Below are 18796 nucleotides of genomic sequence, written 5' to 3'. Positions count from 1 at the left end.
GATGAAACCTAGAAATCTCATTAATCTAATTGCTGAGAATGACCATGTTAATACATCCTTCTACACATATGTACAGCTTTACTTATTACTCCAAAACACAGCACAGCAAGGCTCCAAAATAGTATAATGACTATTACTCTTTTGAGATGTGCTATAGGCAGATATATTTCACTTTAGGTGGTATATTCAAAAGCTCCAGTTAGCAATTGGGTAGCACACATCTTGCACATCTTGTTTCTAACAAAGGGCACATAAAACTTTATGTCTCACTTAGAGGAAATGGACTGTTAGAAGACAAACACATTACAAAATTATCTTTGAATAAACAAAATAGTCATGTTGCCTACTCCTCAAGGGACCACACTGTGTGAGTACAAAACATATAGTTAGAATGAAATATGTGCCATGTTTATCTTAGCTTTTCAGATCCTAATGTAAAAAAGAAGGAGGAGGGACAATATACTCTGTATATGTAACACTTCTTGAAGAATAATTACAGTATGTATAGGTAGCTATGTTTTGTTTTATTTATACATTGACTATTGGAACATATTTGTTTCACTTTAGACTGATTACACTTTGGGAAATCAAAATTTGGAATCAACTAAGACAACAACAGCAGAACAGATTTGCCAAAATCTGCATCAACTATAGAAGATAACACTACTATTTTGCAAATATCTAATAGTAATGTGTGAGAGTGAAGCCACAGATGAAGAATCATGGGGGATGCATAAGATCACCTGTACCGGTCTTTGGCCACAAAACATTAAGCACAATCTACCAGAAAACACAGTTTAGACTTTCATCCTATTGGCAAATGCTAAATAAAGCCTAGGGCCCAGACTCTTCCCATGTAACTTCACATATTTACTCTAATAACCCTAGGATTCTCCTATGCTCAGTTGAATAAGGGATGCAGAGGATGGTGCTGCTCACTGAAAACATAAATCACTTTCTGCAGATTCCTCTGTCTGTCCACTGACTACACAGCTTGTATATGTGTATATATATATATATATGTGTGTGTGTATATGTATACGTGTACATACACACACACACATATCCATATAAAGCAACTTCTCCCAGATATGAGAATGAGGATCAGAAGGATAACTGCCTATAAGATGTTGGAAAGAACACTTTGCTGGTAACTAGCAGGAAAAAAGGGGCTCCCAAAAAGGACTAAGAGGATAGCTTAAAACATATTTAACTTTCCTTTTATACTTTGGTGTGTCTATAGGCACTTTACTTTAAAGAAGAAAAGTGACTACAACATAAACTGCAGGAAATACACATTTATTATGTAAAAGTTCTGGATAGAATAACTACACCTATGTGTATCTAAGGGAATTGGGCTTGCTTTCCTTGACCATAAAACTCAAGTTTCGAAAGAAGAGCTTAGAGATCTTTCTAAGAAGTCGCCTTTAGGCAGATATTTTGATATGCTGTGTGCATACTTGCTGAAGAATAGAAACCAATAAAGGCAAGAGCAGTTTACAGAGTTACTGTAGTTATAACTATTTAGGACAAGAATGACTAGTGGAGCAGATTAATGTAACTGCAATGGATAAGAACTAAATCAACTACATATTACAGGATCACCTGGACCTTGGATGAGGTTTTCTGCTTAGCAAAAATGACAAAGCCTGAGACGTAAGAGTGGCAAATTATATACCTATAAATCTAATTTCAGACATGGAAGTAGGTGTAAATACATGTATATATTTTTGCTATAGTCATTTATGTTGTCCTGAAAACATTACAAATATTTACTAAATGTGTAATACAATATAGAGTAATAGTGGCACCAACAATAGGAGAAGGATATAAAAAAAATCTATCACTATATATTCAAATTTAAGTGGAAAACATAAACCCATGAAAACATTTAATTTTCCAGCAAATCAAACCCCATATACATCAATTTGCACAATGTACAAATTGTGCATTTTTCCTAAATCAGATAATCATTCAATATAAAGAATATGTAAGAACATTGAAAATATTTTTAGGCAATGAGGTGTTTTATTTTCTTGTTAATGCTATAATACCACAGCGTTCAGTTTACTTGTGTTCAGATAGCATAATTAGACATATATGATGCTTCATGAGCACAGAGACAGGAACTCTCTTAACTAAATGATTATGACTGATTACGGAACAGCTAGCAGTAAGAATGCTACTGGTGAGCGTTTGCAAGTCATAAAACAACATACTAATGTCAGCAGCTTTCCTAAATCACATTTTGAAATTCCAGTAAATTATGTTTTATTAACAGTGCTAATGAAGTCAACACTTGTAAAGATATGACCAGAACATGAATCATTTCTTAAAATTTTTGTTCTCCCTCACTTTCCTTCATTCTTACTCCTCCTTTTTTATATCTCTGTGTTTTTATTCTGCCTCCCCACGTTCCTTCTTTTTTCCATTCTGTCATTTCTTTTTGAGGATTAGGCAGAAGAGAAGCCACAGAATTTAAAAATACCTTACCATTAGCAAGTTCTTGTGCTACAAATGGCATTTAACCTATACCGAATTCTTCTGGAAAATGTTTATACATGCAGCTTGAGATATGTCCAGTCTGTAGATGAAAATTAGTGTTGTTAGGAAAGGAGGCCAAACCAATTACTCAATGGGGCGAGGCTCCCACAGCTCCATGCCCCACATCCAACCAGTAGTCAAGGATGAGAAAGTATTCTTAGTAGGCATCCGCAGCAACACACATGTACAGTGTGTGTGTGTGTGTGTGTATGTATATATGTGCATACATAATATACACACATATATACATGGCCACCCACACAGATTAGTACAGAAAGACACACAGCACTCATACAAACACAAACAGCACCTCATCCCGTTCCCTCTCTGGCTGATCAGGAGGGTCAGAAGGTCTGCTTGTGGGACATACATACACACATGCACAATGTGGATCCCTCCAGCAGCTGGGCTTAGACACTCAGTCCACCCTGGAGCTGGCTCCTCAATCCCTGTTTTCCCCATCTGCTGCCACCTGGACACAGGAGCCCCTGAGGCCCAGAGCCCCACTCCAGTTGGTGGTACAGACCCACTCTCTCACATACACACACACCAAAGGGTCTCCCAAGCAATCCTCAGACCCCATGGTCTCCCAGGCAGTTGACCCTTATTCCCCTGGTCCCTCCAGTAACTAACTGCCCCTGTGGTCTTGCCCACAGAGACTCCCCACACACACCTGGCTCCCAGGTCACTTCACCTACCTACCAGCTGGGCCAGCTGGATGTTCACTAGCCTTTGAACCCTCACTCGCTCCAGCAGACACACGGGCCCCTCGCCGTGGTTCGCTCCAGTTGCTGGCACACAGATGCTCACTCCCTCCAGTTGGGGCACCACAGACTCACAGCCCCTATGACCTGCTGTGCCCCTCCAGTTGCTAGTGCTCGGATCTTCACCCAAACACATGCATACAGAGGATCCCTTATCCAGGAAAATAATCAAAGGAAATTTTTACAATATAGTCAAAGGGAATCATACAGTATGCTCATACCCCAAGACAGTGACCTCCTTCACGCAGAAGGTGCTTGGGAGAGCTACCCCAACTGACTCGCCTTGGACTCAATTCACAGTTGGACTATGAGGCAATGCTCTCCTGGGGCAGTTCTGGGAGGAGCTGGACAGGGGGTCCCTTTTCTGAGAAGGTAATTTGGGTTCCCACCTGCCACTGTGCCTCTGCGCTCCTCTCTGCTTGTGGAGATGAGCTTTTATCAAACAACCTAAGAAGCGCCTTTTAGATAACTTTTCCATCAAGGCTGACCATGGCAAATCTTATACACTGGTTAACTTTTAATTAAAAAAATGATAAAAACAATTTGCACCTTTCCAAGTAAATACATATCTACATTTAGCAGGAAGTCACTCTGATCTTACCTAATAAAGGAACCTAATACAGTCTGAAAGCCAAGCTTTTAAACTTACAAAGTTATAAATATAAGATCACAAGTTAAGTACCAAAAAGCAGCAGAAAAACACTTCTCATTTTCTGCAAAAATAAAGCATTCAGAATTTAATTATGATCAGTTCATAGTAATGATCACAAAGATCTTTCTCTCTTCTGTCATCCTTTCTAGCTTTCTTTTTCTCTCATATAAAATGTTGAGCTAGTATGGTGCAAATATGGTCTCTTATCAGTTATACCTTTATAACAGTCATTACTTGGAGTTGTCATCTTAATTTGGGTATATGTCGATGCAACCAGTGAACAAAAGATTCAGAAGTTTCTATTGAATTAGATGGATTTGAAACAGAAAAATGTAACTTCAGTATTTTTAAACCACAGTAAAGAATGGAAACAGCAATAAGCATTTCAGCAAAATGCTTAACTGGGGATTAGCATGGTATAGAAGACAACAGTTCTTTTTCTTTTTTCAGAGAAAAAACAGTTCTTCAGAGCTTTTAACATAAATCTGACATTAACTGAAAATTGTGATGAAATGATACTTATGAACTTTCAGTTTTGCAATCTTTCCTTGCTTCGTATTGATATCAGTTGGAAGTGAAGCTTTATCTTCAACAATGAATGCAGCAGTTTTTTAAGATGATGCTGAAGGTCATGTAGGAAACTAATAGGTGTTTGCCCTGCTTATAACAAGCACTATTTTGCTTGAGTGTTTGTCCTGGTTATGACAAGCACTGAAATATTGTTTTTAGCATGTACATGAAACAGCGGTTGTAGCAGAAAACAGAGGAAAGAGGAAATTTCCACAGGCATAAATGACTCTATGTGTTTAAGCTGTTTCTTAAACACATACATAGATTAGAATCTGTGGCCAGTTTTGCTATCCATCCACCAAGATCTATTTTATATCTAAATTCAGCTCCAGCCATCTAGGAAACTTGTAAGTCAAACTGATTCTCAAGTGCAAGTAGAACATGCAGGCACTTCTAAGCTGAGATTCCTAAATCAGAAGAAAATTTCATCAATTAGTATAATGGTGTTTCCCCTTTATATTTGCCCTTTGGGCTACTGGATGATATGAGCAGAGAAAAGATAATGAGTGGGATGGTTTTGTTTGCTGACATTGATTTTATCGCAAGCAAGTGCTGAGAGAGATTAAATGGGAAATTCAAGAAAAAGCAAGAATATTAATAAACAATAGGGCCTGGCTTGCAAACAGTTAGGATGGACAAAGATCCAAGCATAGTCAAGCCAGTGGTTTCAGAACAAAGAAGAGTTATCCTAGAAACAGAAAAAGTAAGTAAAATTAGATAAAAGTATTTTTTAAAAAAAAAATAAAGTAATGGTTTTAAAATCATATTTTTGAGACAAAAGAAAAAAGCTATCAACAAACAGAAAGAGCAGGAGGGTCAGGCCTTGCCTTTCAGGTGGTGAGGCTGCCATGGCACTGCTCATCTGGAGGTAGGAAGAGCTGGTGCTCTGATAAGACTGCATTTGGACCATGACTATTTTAACGCTCCCTTTATCTAGAAGTCTAAAAAGGAACAGCTCTGGGACTGTCTGCTTGTAGGGCACCATCTTCTCCATTCTCAAAGTGAGTCTTCAGTCTTCCCAGTAGCTACTGCTAGTCCAGATTAGGCTTCCCTTTCATTGCATGTGCCCCTACATCTGGGGATGCTGGGAGTGAAAAAGCAGAGGTACTACCTGGCCTATCTTTCTGGAGAAGCCATGATTTCATTATGGCTGAATTTTCTAGTTTGACTTCGAGAGTGATGTTCAATTTGAGGAGCTCATTAGCTATCCACAGATGATTCCATACTGTTTTCTTTGCTTTCTCGCTCTCCCCCATGGTGCTGAGGTAACTGAGGATGTCCCATATATCATAGTCATGTTTTGCTTTGATAACACTGAAAAGCTTGTTTTGCTCATACAGCTACTTAGGAAAGAAAATTTAAAGGTTTGTATCTTTCACTGGTATTTGATGTGACAAATGGTTGCAGATATCTGAGCTGATTCAGCCATTGGAAAGTAGTAAGAAATCTCAGTTGACTAAATCCTTAATAGCAGGGTATTTTTGGAAGATGTCTTTTGTCAGCTCCAGTATTCCAGCTTTATTAAGATGATTTACACTATAGTTTTCGTTATAATTCATTACGGGTTGACAGAAGTTGCTCTTCGCTCTTGCCTCATAGGCAGTATTGACTGGGCTTGTGATACTTTCAACAAGAGTAGAGGGAATAGTTATGCACTGAAAGTCCTTTTGCTAAAAGCAACTAGGACATTTAAATTGAGTGAGTGAGGCACTACACAGGATCGGGGAAGAGGCACAAAGTGAGGTGGAGAATTGGCCTGTAAGGGACATGGTATAAACACAATTTGCAAGCTTGAAGCTGACATAGCTATGCAGTTCAGACTAAAAGAAAGATGACTCATTCAGGATGAGGGTTTAGCTGTCTAAGGTGCTGCCCATTAGTATAAAAAGCATTGACCTTTTCGCCTAGGAAAGCTGTACTGAGACAGAGAGACAGCTGAGTTATTAGGGTGCTATCTACATGCACTTGACTGACCTATTTAGGAAAGATGAATCAGGCCCTAAGAAACATTCAGAGATGTTAGTAATATTAAAACACAATTTACGCATTCACTACTATAATGCTGATAGATTTATGGTACTACATGAAACTGCAATATTATTAATATTTTACCTATCAAAGGTCATGTTGAATGCCATCTACCTGATTTAAGAAGCCCTATCTCACAGGGTTTTAGGCATCACACCCCAAGGCTGGCTACACAGTGAATCAGAACTGGGATCATTATTAATAATAAATATTCTCGCTTTACATATACTTTTTGACAGACTAAAGGAGCGGCTACTACACCCATGGAACTGATTTTATGTCTCTATTCCTGCTATTCATTCAGTTAACCAATATAATCAATACAGTATGGAAAGTTACCAAATAAACTACTATTATGGATACTTTAAATGTCTTTTTAAGTTGGACATAATGATTTACTGTGAGATAATAAACAACTTGGAAATTTTCTAAAATTCCAAACAAAATCAGATCATTCTGATTCATAGTAAATGATGGATACCTGTACTGTATGCATGAATGGCTTGCAGATGGGGGGGGGGGGGGGAAATGTTCCCAGCTATGCCATGGAGGACAAGATTGGCAAGCAGACATGGTTTTTACCTTCACTTGTGACAATCATACTACCAGTTTCAGTAGCATGAGTCTCTCATTTGAAGTAAGTATAATCAGAAGTAAGGCCTACAGTTCAGTAGACAGACTGCCATTTATCAAACCTGGTAATTTGATGGTAGTGTTTGAATTCAGTCAAATTGAATTGGAAGAGACATCCTGATGTCATAACTCAGCCAGCTAAGCTCTCATCAGGAACAAACTCTTGAAATAACTGACAGAGAAAAATACATCATATATCAGTATGATCACTTTATCCATCTTTTAAAGTAAAGGAGAGACTTTCACCTGCACAGACAGAAAAGACTGGTAAAAGTTATCATATAAATAAGAAATTCTAATCTGTGGTAAAATGATAGTTTATATTGTTCTAATTAATGAACATTTTGCATCTAGTACAACTGCAATTTGAACATCTTGAGACACCAGCCATTTTGATGTCACTGGACTGGTGAACTTTCCTTTCTCCTAGAAGCAATAGCAACAGTTTGAGGTTGTCTTTGAACATCTACTTCCCAAAGGTCTTTTTGGAGGCATTGAGGCATTAAGGCATTAAGCTTAATGGATCCCTAAAAAGACCTGTGATCCCATAGTTCCCCTATAGTTTTATCTACTATGTCATCTCTATCAGTCCATTTTTTTCCCTGTCACCAACGTACTCTGTTAAGCTACTTCCTAATTATCACCATGCCTAGGCTCATTCCTTCCCCTTTTTGATAAGAAACAAACCTTAAACATTGGATTCCTATACTGTTTAAGGGGTTAGGTTTAGCTCAGTTTGTTAGAGTGTGGTGCTAATAATGCCAAGGTTGTGGGTTCGATCCTCGTATGGCCACTTGTTTGAAGGTTGGACTAGATGATCTCCACAGGTCCCTTCCAACCTTACCAATTCTATGATTCTATGATTTAAATATATCTAAAGATTCACTGCTACCCACCAAAGACTGTTTACTTTGAGAGAGTATTATTTTAAGAGATCAAGAATGTGGCTAGAAAATTGCATCCTAGATTTTGGGGCTACTTCTGTAAAATTAACTCACAATAGTGATTATATAATTGTATGTAGTAGATATAGCCTTATCCTCTAGAGAATCTCAAAGCATGTCACAGACCTCTGTGAAAGGGGCCTCTTAGACCATGTCTATACACAAAATCCAGAAGCAATGCCTAGCTCCTGAGTGGGGGCAGACTTCACAGGCACAGTCCTGCCACATTACACAGAAATTCCAAGACGAATCCAGGGAAGTTTCATGTTCCTCCTGTCCGTCCACTCTGGTCTCCGAAAAAAAGAAATCTGTACGTGAGGGCTAAAATGGAGATAAAGCATGCCCCAGCTTATGAGAGGACATCTGGAATACTATGTCCAGTTTTAAGCTCCCCAGTACAAACAGCACTGATGTACTGGAGCAGGTTCAGTGGCAGGCTGACAAGATGATTAGGGAGCTGGAGCATGTGATGTGCAAGCAGAGGCTGAGAGGACTGTCTTTGTTCAACCTTATCCAAGAAAGTATTCAAACTGTATATAAGGAAAATTGTGTTTACCATGAGGGTCATTAAATACCCAAACGGTTTGCATAGACAGGTCGTGGAGTTTCTATCACTGGAGACATTCACAGCTCAACAGGGCATGGCCCAACGTGACCTGTTCTGACTGGACATGCTTTGAGCATGGGACTAGGCTAGATGACATCCAGAGGTCTTGTCCAATCCACACAACTCTGTGATTCTATGATCTGCATGACACAGACATCCAACAAGACATTCCTTGAATTAGACTTGTCTTGCATTGCAACTAGAAACACAGGATGTCTAAGGTATCAGATACTGTGTTTTCCATAGCATGGATGGTCCAGCTGTGATCCAGCAAAAACAAAGCCCAGATATTCTACTTTTCAGTCTTCCACTAGTCTTGTTTCTTTTTTTCTGGTAGATAGAATCTGGTGTTCTGCAGAGTATAAAAGAAAACTACAGCTTCTGGCAACAGTGATGCAATCTTTAAAATAAGTACTGGACTAGCAACAAAATAAATGATAAGACAGAAACACTCCTTTCCCATAAGAAATTCACGGAAGTTACACTGGGAGAATGAAGTGTTCTTTTTTTCCATTAGTCTGGACAGATCTAACCTGAGAACATCAATGTTTCCACATCGAAGCAACAATCTTTTTTTGAGATGAAATGTAGAAGAGCAGCAGAGGAATCTATGGAACACAGCTGAGAACAGATCTGTTTGAATGGCTGCTTATTTTCTGAGTTGCTCACACTCCAGCATAAACTCTGCTGCATACAGTCTCTTGTATAAGTGATTTTATTGTTAGTTAAAAAGCTGATTGTAAAGAAATCTGAAACATCCTCACAATTGTACTGCTCCTGAAAATTATAATAACCAAGGAGGGAAGTTATCTAATTTGCTTGTTACATACAAAGCATGCAAAGCATTAAAAGCATTCTTGCAGTTATTTGAATAAATAAAAAATACATAACCGCTTCTACACAAATAATAAATTCTATACTTATATCAAAATTGGAACAATTCAGCAGAGAAGTAGTAAGGAAACTTCACAGAATTGCTGAATTATTTTATGCAGAAGTGGAATTATTCAAGACTCAGTAGAACTCTGCAATAACAATTTTGGGGGTGTCAAAATATTCCTATTTTTGCTGGCACTTTTCCATATAAAGAATGAGAAAACCCATAGGATACTTCAACTCCTGGTTGAAGTTTTAAGTAAAAGCCTAAGATATATGTAAAACTCTAGTAAGAATGTAGCACTGATAACTGCTATCAAGTAAAGTTTTCACTCATGCTAATTCTACATTCTAAAGTGTATTGGCACACATCAGATTTCAACTGTACCAAATAATGCACATAAAACATTTACAAAGTGATCAATTCATGATTTATGAAGAGGCTTAAATGAAGGATTTTGATCTGTGATAATTATAGTTACAGTCATAGTAAAATTTCTTCTATGTGAGTAAATTTTCAGCCTCAGAGAAAATCTGCAAGAACCAAAATGTCAACCAAACTTTTTCCTACAACTCTAATTCATATCCTGTTGTTACTCATCATTCTTTGAATCTATTTTTTATCTGTACCCTTTTCCTCCTCTCTCCCCCCTTCCTTCATCTATCTTGTGACATTTTACAGCTTATGAATAATTTGTATATCTGTCAGATACAAGGTTCAGAAAAAACATGGTTTCTACAACACCGAAGTTTATTAGATTTATCTGGGAGCAGTGATTAACGACAACTGTGCTTATTAAAGAGTATTTATGCTGTAACCTTTACCTATCTATTTGACTCATTCAGCCTACTAAAATCAACGAGCTTCATGGGATGAGTATACACTATATATTTTTTTAGGATATCTATTTTTCTTCATGTGTGCTAATCTTGATGAGTAGGATAATGTTTAGCAAATATTTCTCTGTTAGGTAATTAAGACTGTACAGAAAAATAAATCAATGTGAAGAGCACCTCTCTTGAGCAACTGTCTTGGGTAAAATAGTCTTGTAAAAGTGCAATCTCTTTTGACATTAGTCATGATTTTTTCTTTTTCAAATCTGCATTTTCTATCCAAAATAAATCTAGTTAACTGTTCTACTGTAGCAAGCCTGCGCTGTCACTGCAAATTTATACCGGGATGACTATACATTATTAACAAGCTACGAAAAGTCACTGGCTAAATGTCATGGAATCTGAGATATAGCAGCACCTTGGGATTCATATAGCAAACAGTTTAGTTTTAATCATCTTGGACCACAAGGTGCCTTGACATTTGAGAGGCAACTTTTTCCTTTTAAATTTCCACTGGAATTAGACCTCTATTATCTAAGCCATAATTCTCAACTTCAACTGTGATAGAAAGTTTTACCTTCTAAATTAAAAATGTGAAAAATCGATCAAACATGGACCTTATCATTCATTTAATCAATGCTCACATGCCAGCTTGGAAAGAAAAAAGAAGAGCAAGGAAAACTAGATAATTCTAACATCTTCAGGACTATTAGAGATGTTTCCTGTGAAATACATGACCCTTATCTTAGTACTACTGCAGCACGACCTTTCTGAGCATATTAACACAACAAACTTTGTTTGTTTGATTAAGAAATCTTTTTATTTTAGAGAAAAAATTAGGAAGAAGACAGATTAATTTTAAATATATGTATATATTTCAACATTTTTTTAGGTTTCAAAATTTATTGGGAACATAGTGAACATAGGGAACATCTATAATGCCAATTAAATTTACATTAATAATCATACTTCACTCTCCATCATTTTTGCCTCTTCAAGTAACATTATTCACAGATAAGCACTGTTTTATTCAATCAAAATGATTATTGCTCAAGTATATGGAAGTACAAAAGCAAGTCAAAATCCTAAGCCTACCAACATGACTTTGAGCATATGAAATTTATTTCATTTGCAAGTTGAATTTTGATTTTTTTTTTTATTTCTTTCGAACTTTACTGCCCTAATTTCTGTTCTTGATGGTTGTTTTTCTTATTTCACATTTCTACCTACACATCAGGAACAGAAGCTACAAACCATAAGGTTGTGACCTTATGTATATGTTCATTTTTAACAGCTCAAAATTTTCACTACCAAGCAGAACTTACCATATGTTTACAAAATCTCTGTTTAAAGACATCAGATATTTATTGTACAGTTTTACTCCACTTTTATTACATCTTATTGCCTTCTCCATTTAGACGTATGCTCAAAGGAGTAAATACAAGAAAGAATGAACAGGTACATCAACACTTGGTAAGGAATGAAGGAAATAGAATCTTACTCTTAGTCCTCTAAGAAGACAGAAAAGGCAACCTGTCTGCATGTCATGTTAGATATTAGTATAAGACATCTTTCTTCCCAAGACAGGTGATATTGCATGTAAACAGTTCATAAAGGATTGAGATTGCTTAGATCAGATTGGAGTTGGAAGCTCTTCAACTTTATAGCTTTCTGTTGTGCTTGAATAAGAGTTAGTAAAATGGAGAAGTTATTACCTCTATAGAAAAGAAAGGCAATACAAAGGTATGGCATTAAACACCACAGTTAGAGCTTTATTCTTGACTATACTAATAGAGGCACAATGTGGTCTAAGTAGTCTAAATAATTTTTTTTTTTTTTTTTTACTGTTCAGGACACACAACACACAAACTACTCAGGACATTGTCTGCATGTTTATTAAGGATGTTGCCAGTAAGAGCCTTTGATCTCACAGAATGCCTCAGGACCACCACAACTTACATACTATACACAATTTGTTAACCCCAAAGTTCCATTCTACCTAAGGTCGGTATCCTACTATTATTAGTGTTATTGTAGTAATTCCCATTTTAAGTGACCTTAAACTTCCACAAGCCACTTGTATACATGCCTTTGATTTCTCCAAGACAAAGAGCAGATCTTATAGCCAGTAAAATTTTCCACTGTGGTTAACATGGACATTCTTATTCCATGATAAATTACATACTTGTTAAATCACAGCTGGTAAGATGTGACAGTGTTATAAGAAAGGTTAAACTGTGGTATCTCAGGCTAGAATGACTTCTGTAAAATACTGGAATGGCTATGCCTTGATAAAAATGTATTAGAGTTAACACAGTCCTATATTTATTTTATTAATCTACCCAATTGGAAACTAGAAGCAGTTCTTCACACGCCAGTATTGCATGGCTGAATTAAAGGAGGACTTTGGAGGGGTGAGCAGAGTTCTTGCAAAGCTGATGAAAAGTCAACATCCAATTGTTTGCTAAAATAATCTAGATTTGCCCTCAAATTTCATTTACAGAAAAAAAAAACATTATCTTGTCAATCTCTGCTCAAACAGAAGCCTTCCTGGGCATTTTACCAATTGTTCTTGTACTCAGATGGATAGGTCAAGGAAGGTCCTTAGCTTACGTAAACTGTCATAACGCCAGTCTTGTCATTTTTCTGTGCCATTACATCCATTTTATGGATTTGTACTCTGAGGCTCAGAGAGACTGCTAACTTGCTCCAAGTCACGCACTGACCAAGAATCATGGATACAATAAAAGAGGTTATTATCAAACACAAGTTACTTGTTTACATTTATTTGCCCAATTTCACAGAATCACCAAATCAGTAAGGTTGGAGGGGACCTCTGGAGATCATCTAGTCCAACCTCCCTGCTCAGCAGGGTCACCTACAGAATGGTAGACAGGGCTGCATCCAGGCGGGCCTTGAAGATCTCCAGAGAAGGAGACTCCACAACCTCTCTGGGCAACCTGGGCCAGGGCTCCGTCACTCTCACAGGGAAGAAATTCCCCCTCACGGTCAGGAGGAACTTCCTGTGCTTCAATTTCTGCCCATTGCCTCTTGTCCTGTCACATGGGACAATAGAAAAGAGTTTGTCTCCATCCCCTTGACACCCTCCCTTCAGGTACTTGTACACATTGATAAGATCCCCCCTCAGTCTTCTCTTCCCCAAGCTGAAGAAGCCCAGCTCTCGCAACCGTTCCTCATAGGGCAGGTGCTCCAGCCCTCTCATCATCTTCATAGCCCTACAAAGCTGGACTCTCCCCAGTAGCTCCATGTCTCTCTTGTAGTGGGGAGCCCAGAACTGGATACAGCACTCCAGATGAGGCCTCGCCAGGGCTGAGTAGAGGGGCAGGATCACCTCCCTTAACCTGCTGGCAACACTCAACAGTCTTCCTAATGCACCCTAGGAGACCATTGGCCTTCCTGGCCAAGGGCACATTGCTGGCTCATGGTCAACTTGTCATCCACCAGAATTCCCAGGTCCTTCTCTGCAGAGCTGCTCTCAGCTTGTTCTGGTGCCTAGGGTTATTTCTCCCTAGGTGCAGGACTCTGCACTTGCCCTTGTTGAACCTCAGGAGGTTCCTCTCCACCCAACTCCCCAGCCTGTCCAGGTCTCTCTGAATGGCAGCACAGCCCTCAGGTGTGTCAGCCACTCCTCCCAGCTTGGGATCATCAGCAAACTTGCAGAGGAGGCACTCTGTCCCCTCATCCAGGTTACTGATGAAGAAGTTGAGCAGGATGGGACCCAGTCCTGAGCTCTGGGAAACTCTGCTAGCCACAGGCCTCCGACTGGACTCTGCGCCACTGATGACAACCCTCTGAGCTCTGCCCTTCAGCCAGTTCTCAATCCACCTTACTGTCCGCTTGTCTAATCCACACCTCCTGAGCTTATCCAGGAAGATGTTATGGGAGACAGTGTCAAAAGCCTTGCTGAAGTCAAGGTACACAACGTCCACTGCTCTCCCCTCATCTACCCAGCCAGTCATGCCATCATAGATGGCTATCAGATTCGTTAAGCAGGATTCACCCCTTGGTGAATCCATGCTGATTAATTTCAATTTCTTTGGTTCAAACCAACTGCTTATGTGATTTTGTGTTTGGGAGCACATGTACAGAACTGGAAGTTTTGAATTAGTATATTTTATGTAGATCCAGTAAAAAGCATGGCTTCTTATCATCTTAGTGAGTTCTTGGGGCTGGAACAGCCATTGAGCCATAAAGCTGAAAGTAGCCAAAACAGTATTCAGCCTATTCCAGACAAGAAAGAAAATGAAGTAAAATATTCTTTCTTTGTACTGCCCCCCACTCTTCTGAAGATAGTAGAACAACATCAGAAGATATATCTGCAGAATTCCTGAGCACAAGTTTTATGCTTGGCTACATATATATGCAGTATATCACATAAGGAGAGATGCATACATTTTATTTACAAGATCAGCCACATCTCAGCACAAAGTAAACAATTCATGGAATTCAAGTGGAAAACATCAAATGAGTGTGAAGTCTTGCTTCTGAACAAGTGAGCAAAATAATAGTGAAGCTCCGTCTTCTCTGAAAATTCATATTTCTGAATATTTAATTTACCATTAAAAATAATTTGACCTAAACAACATTGATAACACTTATCACTCTTCTTACAAGGTTAGTGCAAATGGCATCATAATTTCTACTACATTGTAAACTTCATTCTTTTCTATTACTTTTACATATTGTGATCAATTTTTCACGTTCTCTATTAATAGTCTCTGTTTGATATTTCCCCTACTCTTTTCTATGCTGTCATAAAATCTATACCCTATAAAAGACTTTTGATTAGTCTTTTAAGTGTCTTTTCTTTTGCAGATAAATATTCTTTTCTTTTTCTGAATAATGACTTCCTTCATTTTCAAATATCTAAAATAGAGCTCATATCTCTTCACAAAAGACTTTTTCTGAGTTTGCTTGTGAGAACCTTCCATAATAAAGGATAGATTCCCAAAGTATTGAGTTACTCATGTTAAATAACTTTTACAATGTGTTTCTTTTCTTTTTCTTTTTTCTTTCTTTTTTTTTTCCCCCTTTGGGGATGAAGCTTTTTATCCTTTATTCAGCTGTGCTCTGTCTTGCAGATATAGGTAGAATCCTTTGGCTTTTGCCAAATCAGCAAGGAAGAAAAATAGAAATTCTAAGTTTTCTCTTCAACTCTGAGGCTGGATTTTCTATAGTTCCGATCACAAAGATCTCTCATTGATTTCAACTGAAATTGTAAATGATTTTGCATTTCTTAAAATCAGACCTCAACAGAGCAAGGTAATTTAACTAATTAATGATTCATCTTAAAAAAAAAAAAAAAAAAAAAAAAAAAACAGTAGCTTAGTAACTGTGAAAACTCTCTTACATGCGTGCCTAATGCTAAATTCCTACATTTTAAAATTTGTTTTTATTATTGTTCTACTGTATGTTCTATTGTGTGCTTAAAATCCCTTTCTCTTCAAAAGGAGAAAATATCCTAAATTATCTTGGAAAAAGAGTAAATTTAATTTCATAGAAGCTTGTCTTTTGAAAATAAGTACGTTTTTACTCTTGAATACAGAAAATAGACAAATTATCATGAGAAATAAAATTACATCAACACATCAGCTATACTTGGTTGTTTTCTTCATCTTTTCTGAGGACCTTTGCTGCTTAGAAGGCAATTAATCATATCCCTGCTATGGGGATTATCTGTCTTCTATGTAGTAAAAATATAAAGGCTAGTAAGAGGAAAAATGTTAATAGGTGACCAAGGGAAAAAAAATCACTAAGAGTTGTGACATAAAAACTAAAAGGGGAAAGTAAAGGACATCCTGCAAAGAAATAAGTTATTTAGGTTTCATAACTTCCAGGGCTCCCCTTTTAAATTTCCCCAAGTTTTCCAAATGTATTCTCCCTCAGATTCTCCTATAGGTATCTATCCAGGTTATTTTTTGTCACACTCTTTCTTTACTTTTCTTTTGTGAATCACTACAGGACCCAATGTGAGAAATCACGTGACCATATCTCATGCTCCTTTATCATACGCACTTTATATAAACCCCAGTGTATGTATCAGCTTATAAAACAAGAGACTAGCTCACAAAATGCTAAAGGAGAACAGGAGAAAAAAGACATTATCCAGAGATATTCTTCCTGATATTAAACACTTTTTCCTACCTTATTTAGCCTAGCTTTGAAAGCAGTGTTCAAGCCCTCTGTACTTCCCAACCCTTATAATACACTTATAGTACCGTATTGTAAACACCTCATTAGCAGGCTCCATTTAGTGTCACGACCAACCTATCCACCTCCACTTAGCTTATTAGAATCCCGGAGGATAATTTCAGAGTGGTTTTCTCCATTAGTTCTCAGTGCTATTTTGACTTTGGATAGCTTTAAACCAAGTGAACAGTTCTTCTAGAGAATATATTCTCAATTTTACAAGTACTGTCAACACTGCCTGTGACTTGTGTCTCAGTTTCATAGCCCTTTTCGCTCAATAGACATGGTACGGTTGAAGAAGAGACCACAGTTGTTTGCTTTATCGCTAGAAGGCCTCTGGACAGGGGCCTCTCAGGCATGATTTGTCTGGACATGTCTTAAGCTTTATCTTTTTAGCTGTCGAAGACTCATCTAGTTTGATTGAGTTTTGTTTATCTTTGTACAAATGTGTGGTGTTATGCCTCATGTTATAGTAATTCTGGAATAGTTCTGTAAGTAATGCACAGTGATGATGAGTACTACTCTAGGATAACAGTTCATTATACACTGACTAAAAAATGTGGTATTGCAGAATTTAAACACTACATAACAAGAGGCCTTGAAAAATATAAACACAGAATGACAGATTGAAGCTATAAACAAATCACCACTTACTGACTACTAATCATTAAAGGAATGACACCTTTGGGGCTGGCTGAAACTGGCTTTAGTAGTAACAAAAAAATAAGCACATATGAAAGACACTGTGTGTAATAAATGCTGACCTAACACAGAACTGGAAAAAGTACCAGGTGTAGAATATATTACAAAATGCTTAAAAATAGCCCCTACTAGACCCATGTATAAGAGGGAAGAAACCCCCTAGTACGTTCTCTTGGCAAAGGATTCAGAATGATGACTCACCATAACACCCTTTTCCCCAGACTGAAAGCATTGAAAATGGGAAATTTGTCTGTCAGTTTTAACTATTATTACTGAGATTGTAATTGGATAACTTCTACAGTAAGTATTGGTACTATCAGAATTGGACTACTAACACTTCTTTGAGAAGACCGTTAAGATTCCAATTAGACCAACAGTGAATTTTTGTCTTTGTATATAAAGTGCATTTCTTGTGCAACTGGTGTGCCAAACTTGTAAGGCAACATACTAGGTGAGGCAAGCGAGACTCAAAATTTAGTGCAACATTTTCTTTTGCACACTTGTCTTACATCTCTAGCCCACTCTCCCTCCACAACTATGCTGAGTACTTCTAGTATCAAGCACTATTAAAGAATAACTGTCTAATGTGATGACCCCATAGAACATCACAGAATATCATAGAACTACCAGAAGGGGCAACTGACAGCATTTTGGCAATGACCAGCTGGAGATAATTGTGTGAATCTGTGAAGACACTGCTCCCATCAGCTTTTCCTTTGAAATTTGGAAACACTGCTGACAAAACACTGTCCTTTCCAAAGCTAAATTGGTTAATGAAAATGAAGTAACAGTATAACCTGGAAAGATGCTACTTGTTCATGACTACTCTCTGCTACTGCTTGAGGGATACATAAGAAGTTTCTCCTTAGTGGTGATGCTGGGGAGATAGTGAGAAATTAATTAATAGTGAGAAATAGTGAGAATGAATTGCCCTAAAATGTCCCCCCTGCCAAGTGCTGAAAAACAGAAAATTCAACAAAAAGTTGCTGAAAATAATTACCATCTACCATTTCTCACATCTGAATGCATCATCTAAACAAATCATTTAGTATGTCAGGACTAAAGAGGGCTATTGCAAGAAGCCAGGGCACTGCAGGAGCCTGCTATCCAAGGCAGGTCTGAGCACTCAGGTGGGCACATCTATACAGAAAGCTCAGATCATTTCAGATAATGCTCAGAAATATCCTGCTTTTTCCTCACCTCCTCCTCAAGCTCAACAAAGTCACTGCCTTCAAGGAGACTCTCCCAGGACACTCGGCCTCAGTGAGGATGAAGTTTTGTGGAACACAGTTTGGGCAGCCTCTGTATTGCAGAGTAACAGGAGATCCTTCAGAGTTTGTGAAGGAATTTAAAGGGGGAAGCAGGGACTACATAGAAATGTGTGTAAAATCCAGATAACAGCAAATAAAAATATGATGGCACATAATGACAT

The 18796-nt window shown here is 37.8% G+C and overlaps 1 protein-coding gene across 1 annotated transcript in view; it reads right to left on the bottom strand.

Annotated features, from left to right (window-relative positions):
* Positions 1-18796, bottom strand: part of EYS (eyes shut homolog) — an 872934-nt gene that overhangs the window by 398593 nt on the left and 455545 nt on the right. The gene's annotated exons all lie outside the window — the stretch shown is intronic.

Source organism: Rhea pennata, chromosome 3, assembly GCF_028389875.1.
Source record: "Rhea pennata isolate bPtePen1 chromosome 3, bPtePen1.pri, whole genome shotgun sequence".
In the NCBI taxonomy this organism is placed as follows: Eukaryota; Metazoa; Chordata; class Aves; order Rheiformes; family Rheidae; genus Rhea; species Rhea pennata.
The sequence above is the reverse complement of the archived record's forward strand: the minus strand, read 5'-3'. Positions and strand labels throughout refer to the sequence as shown.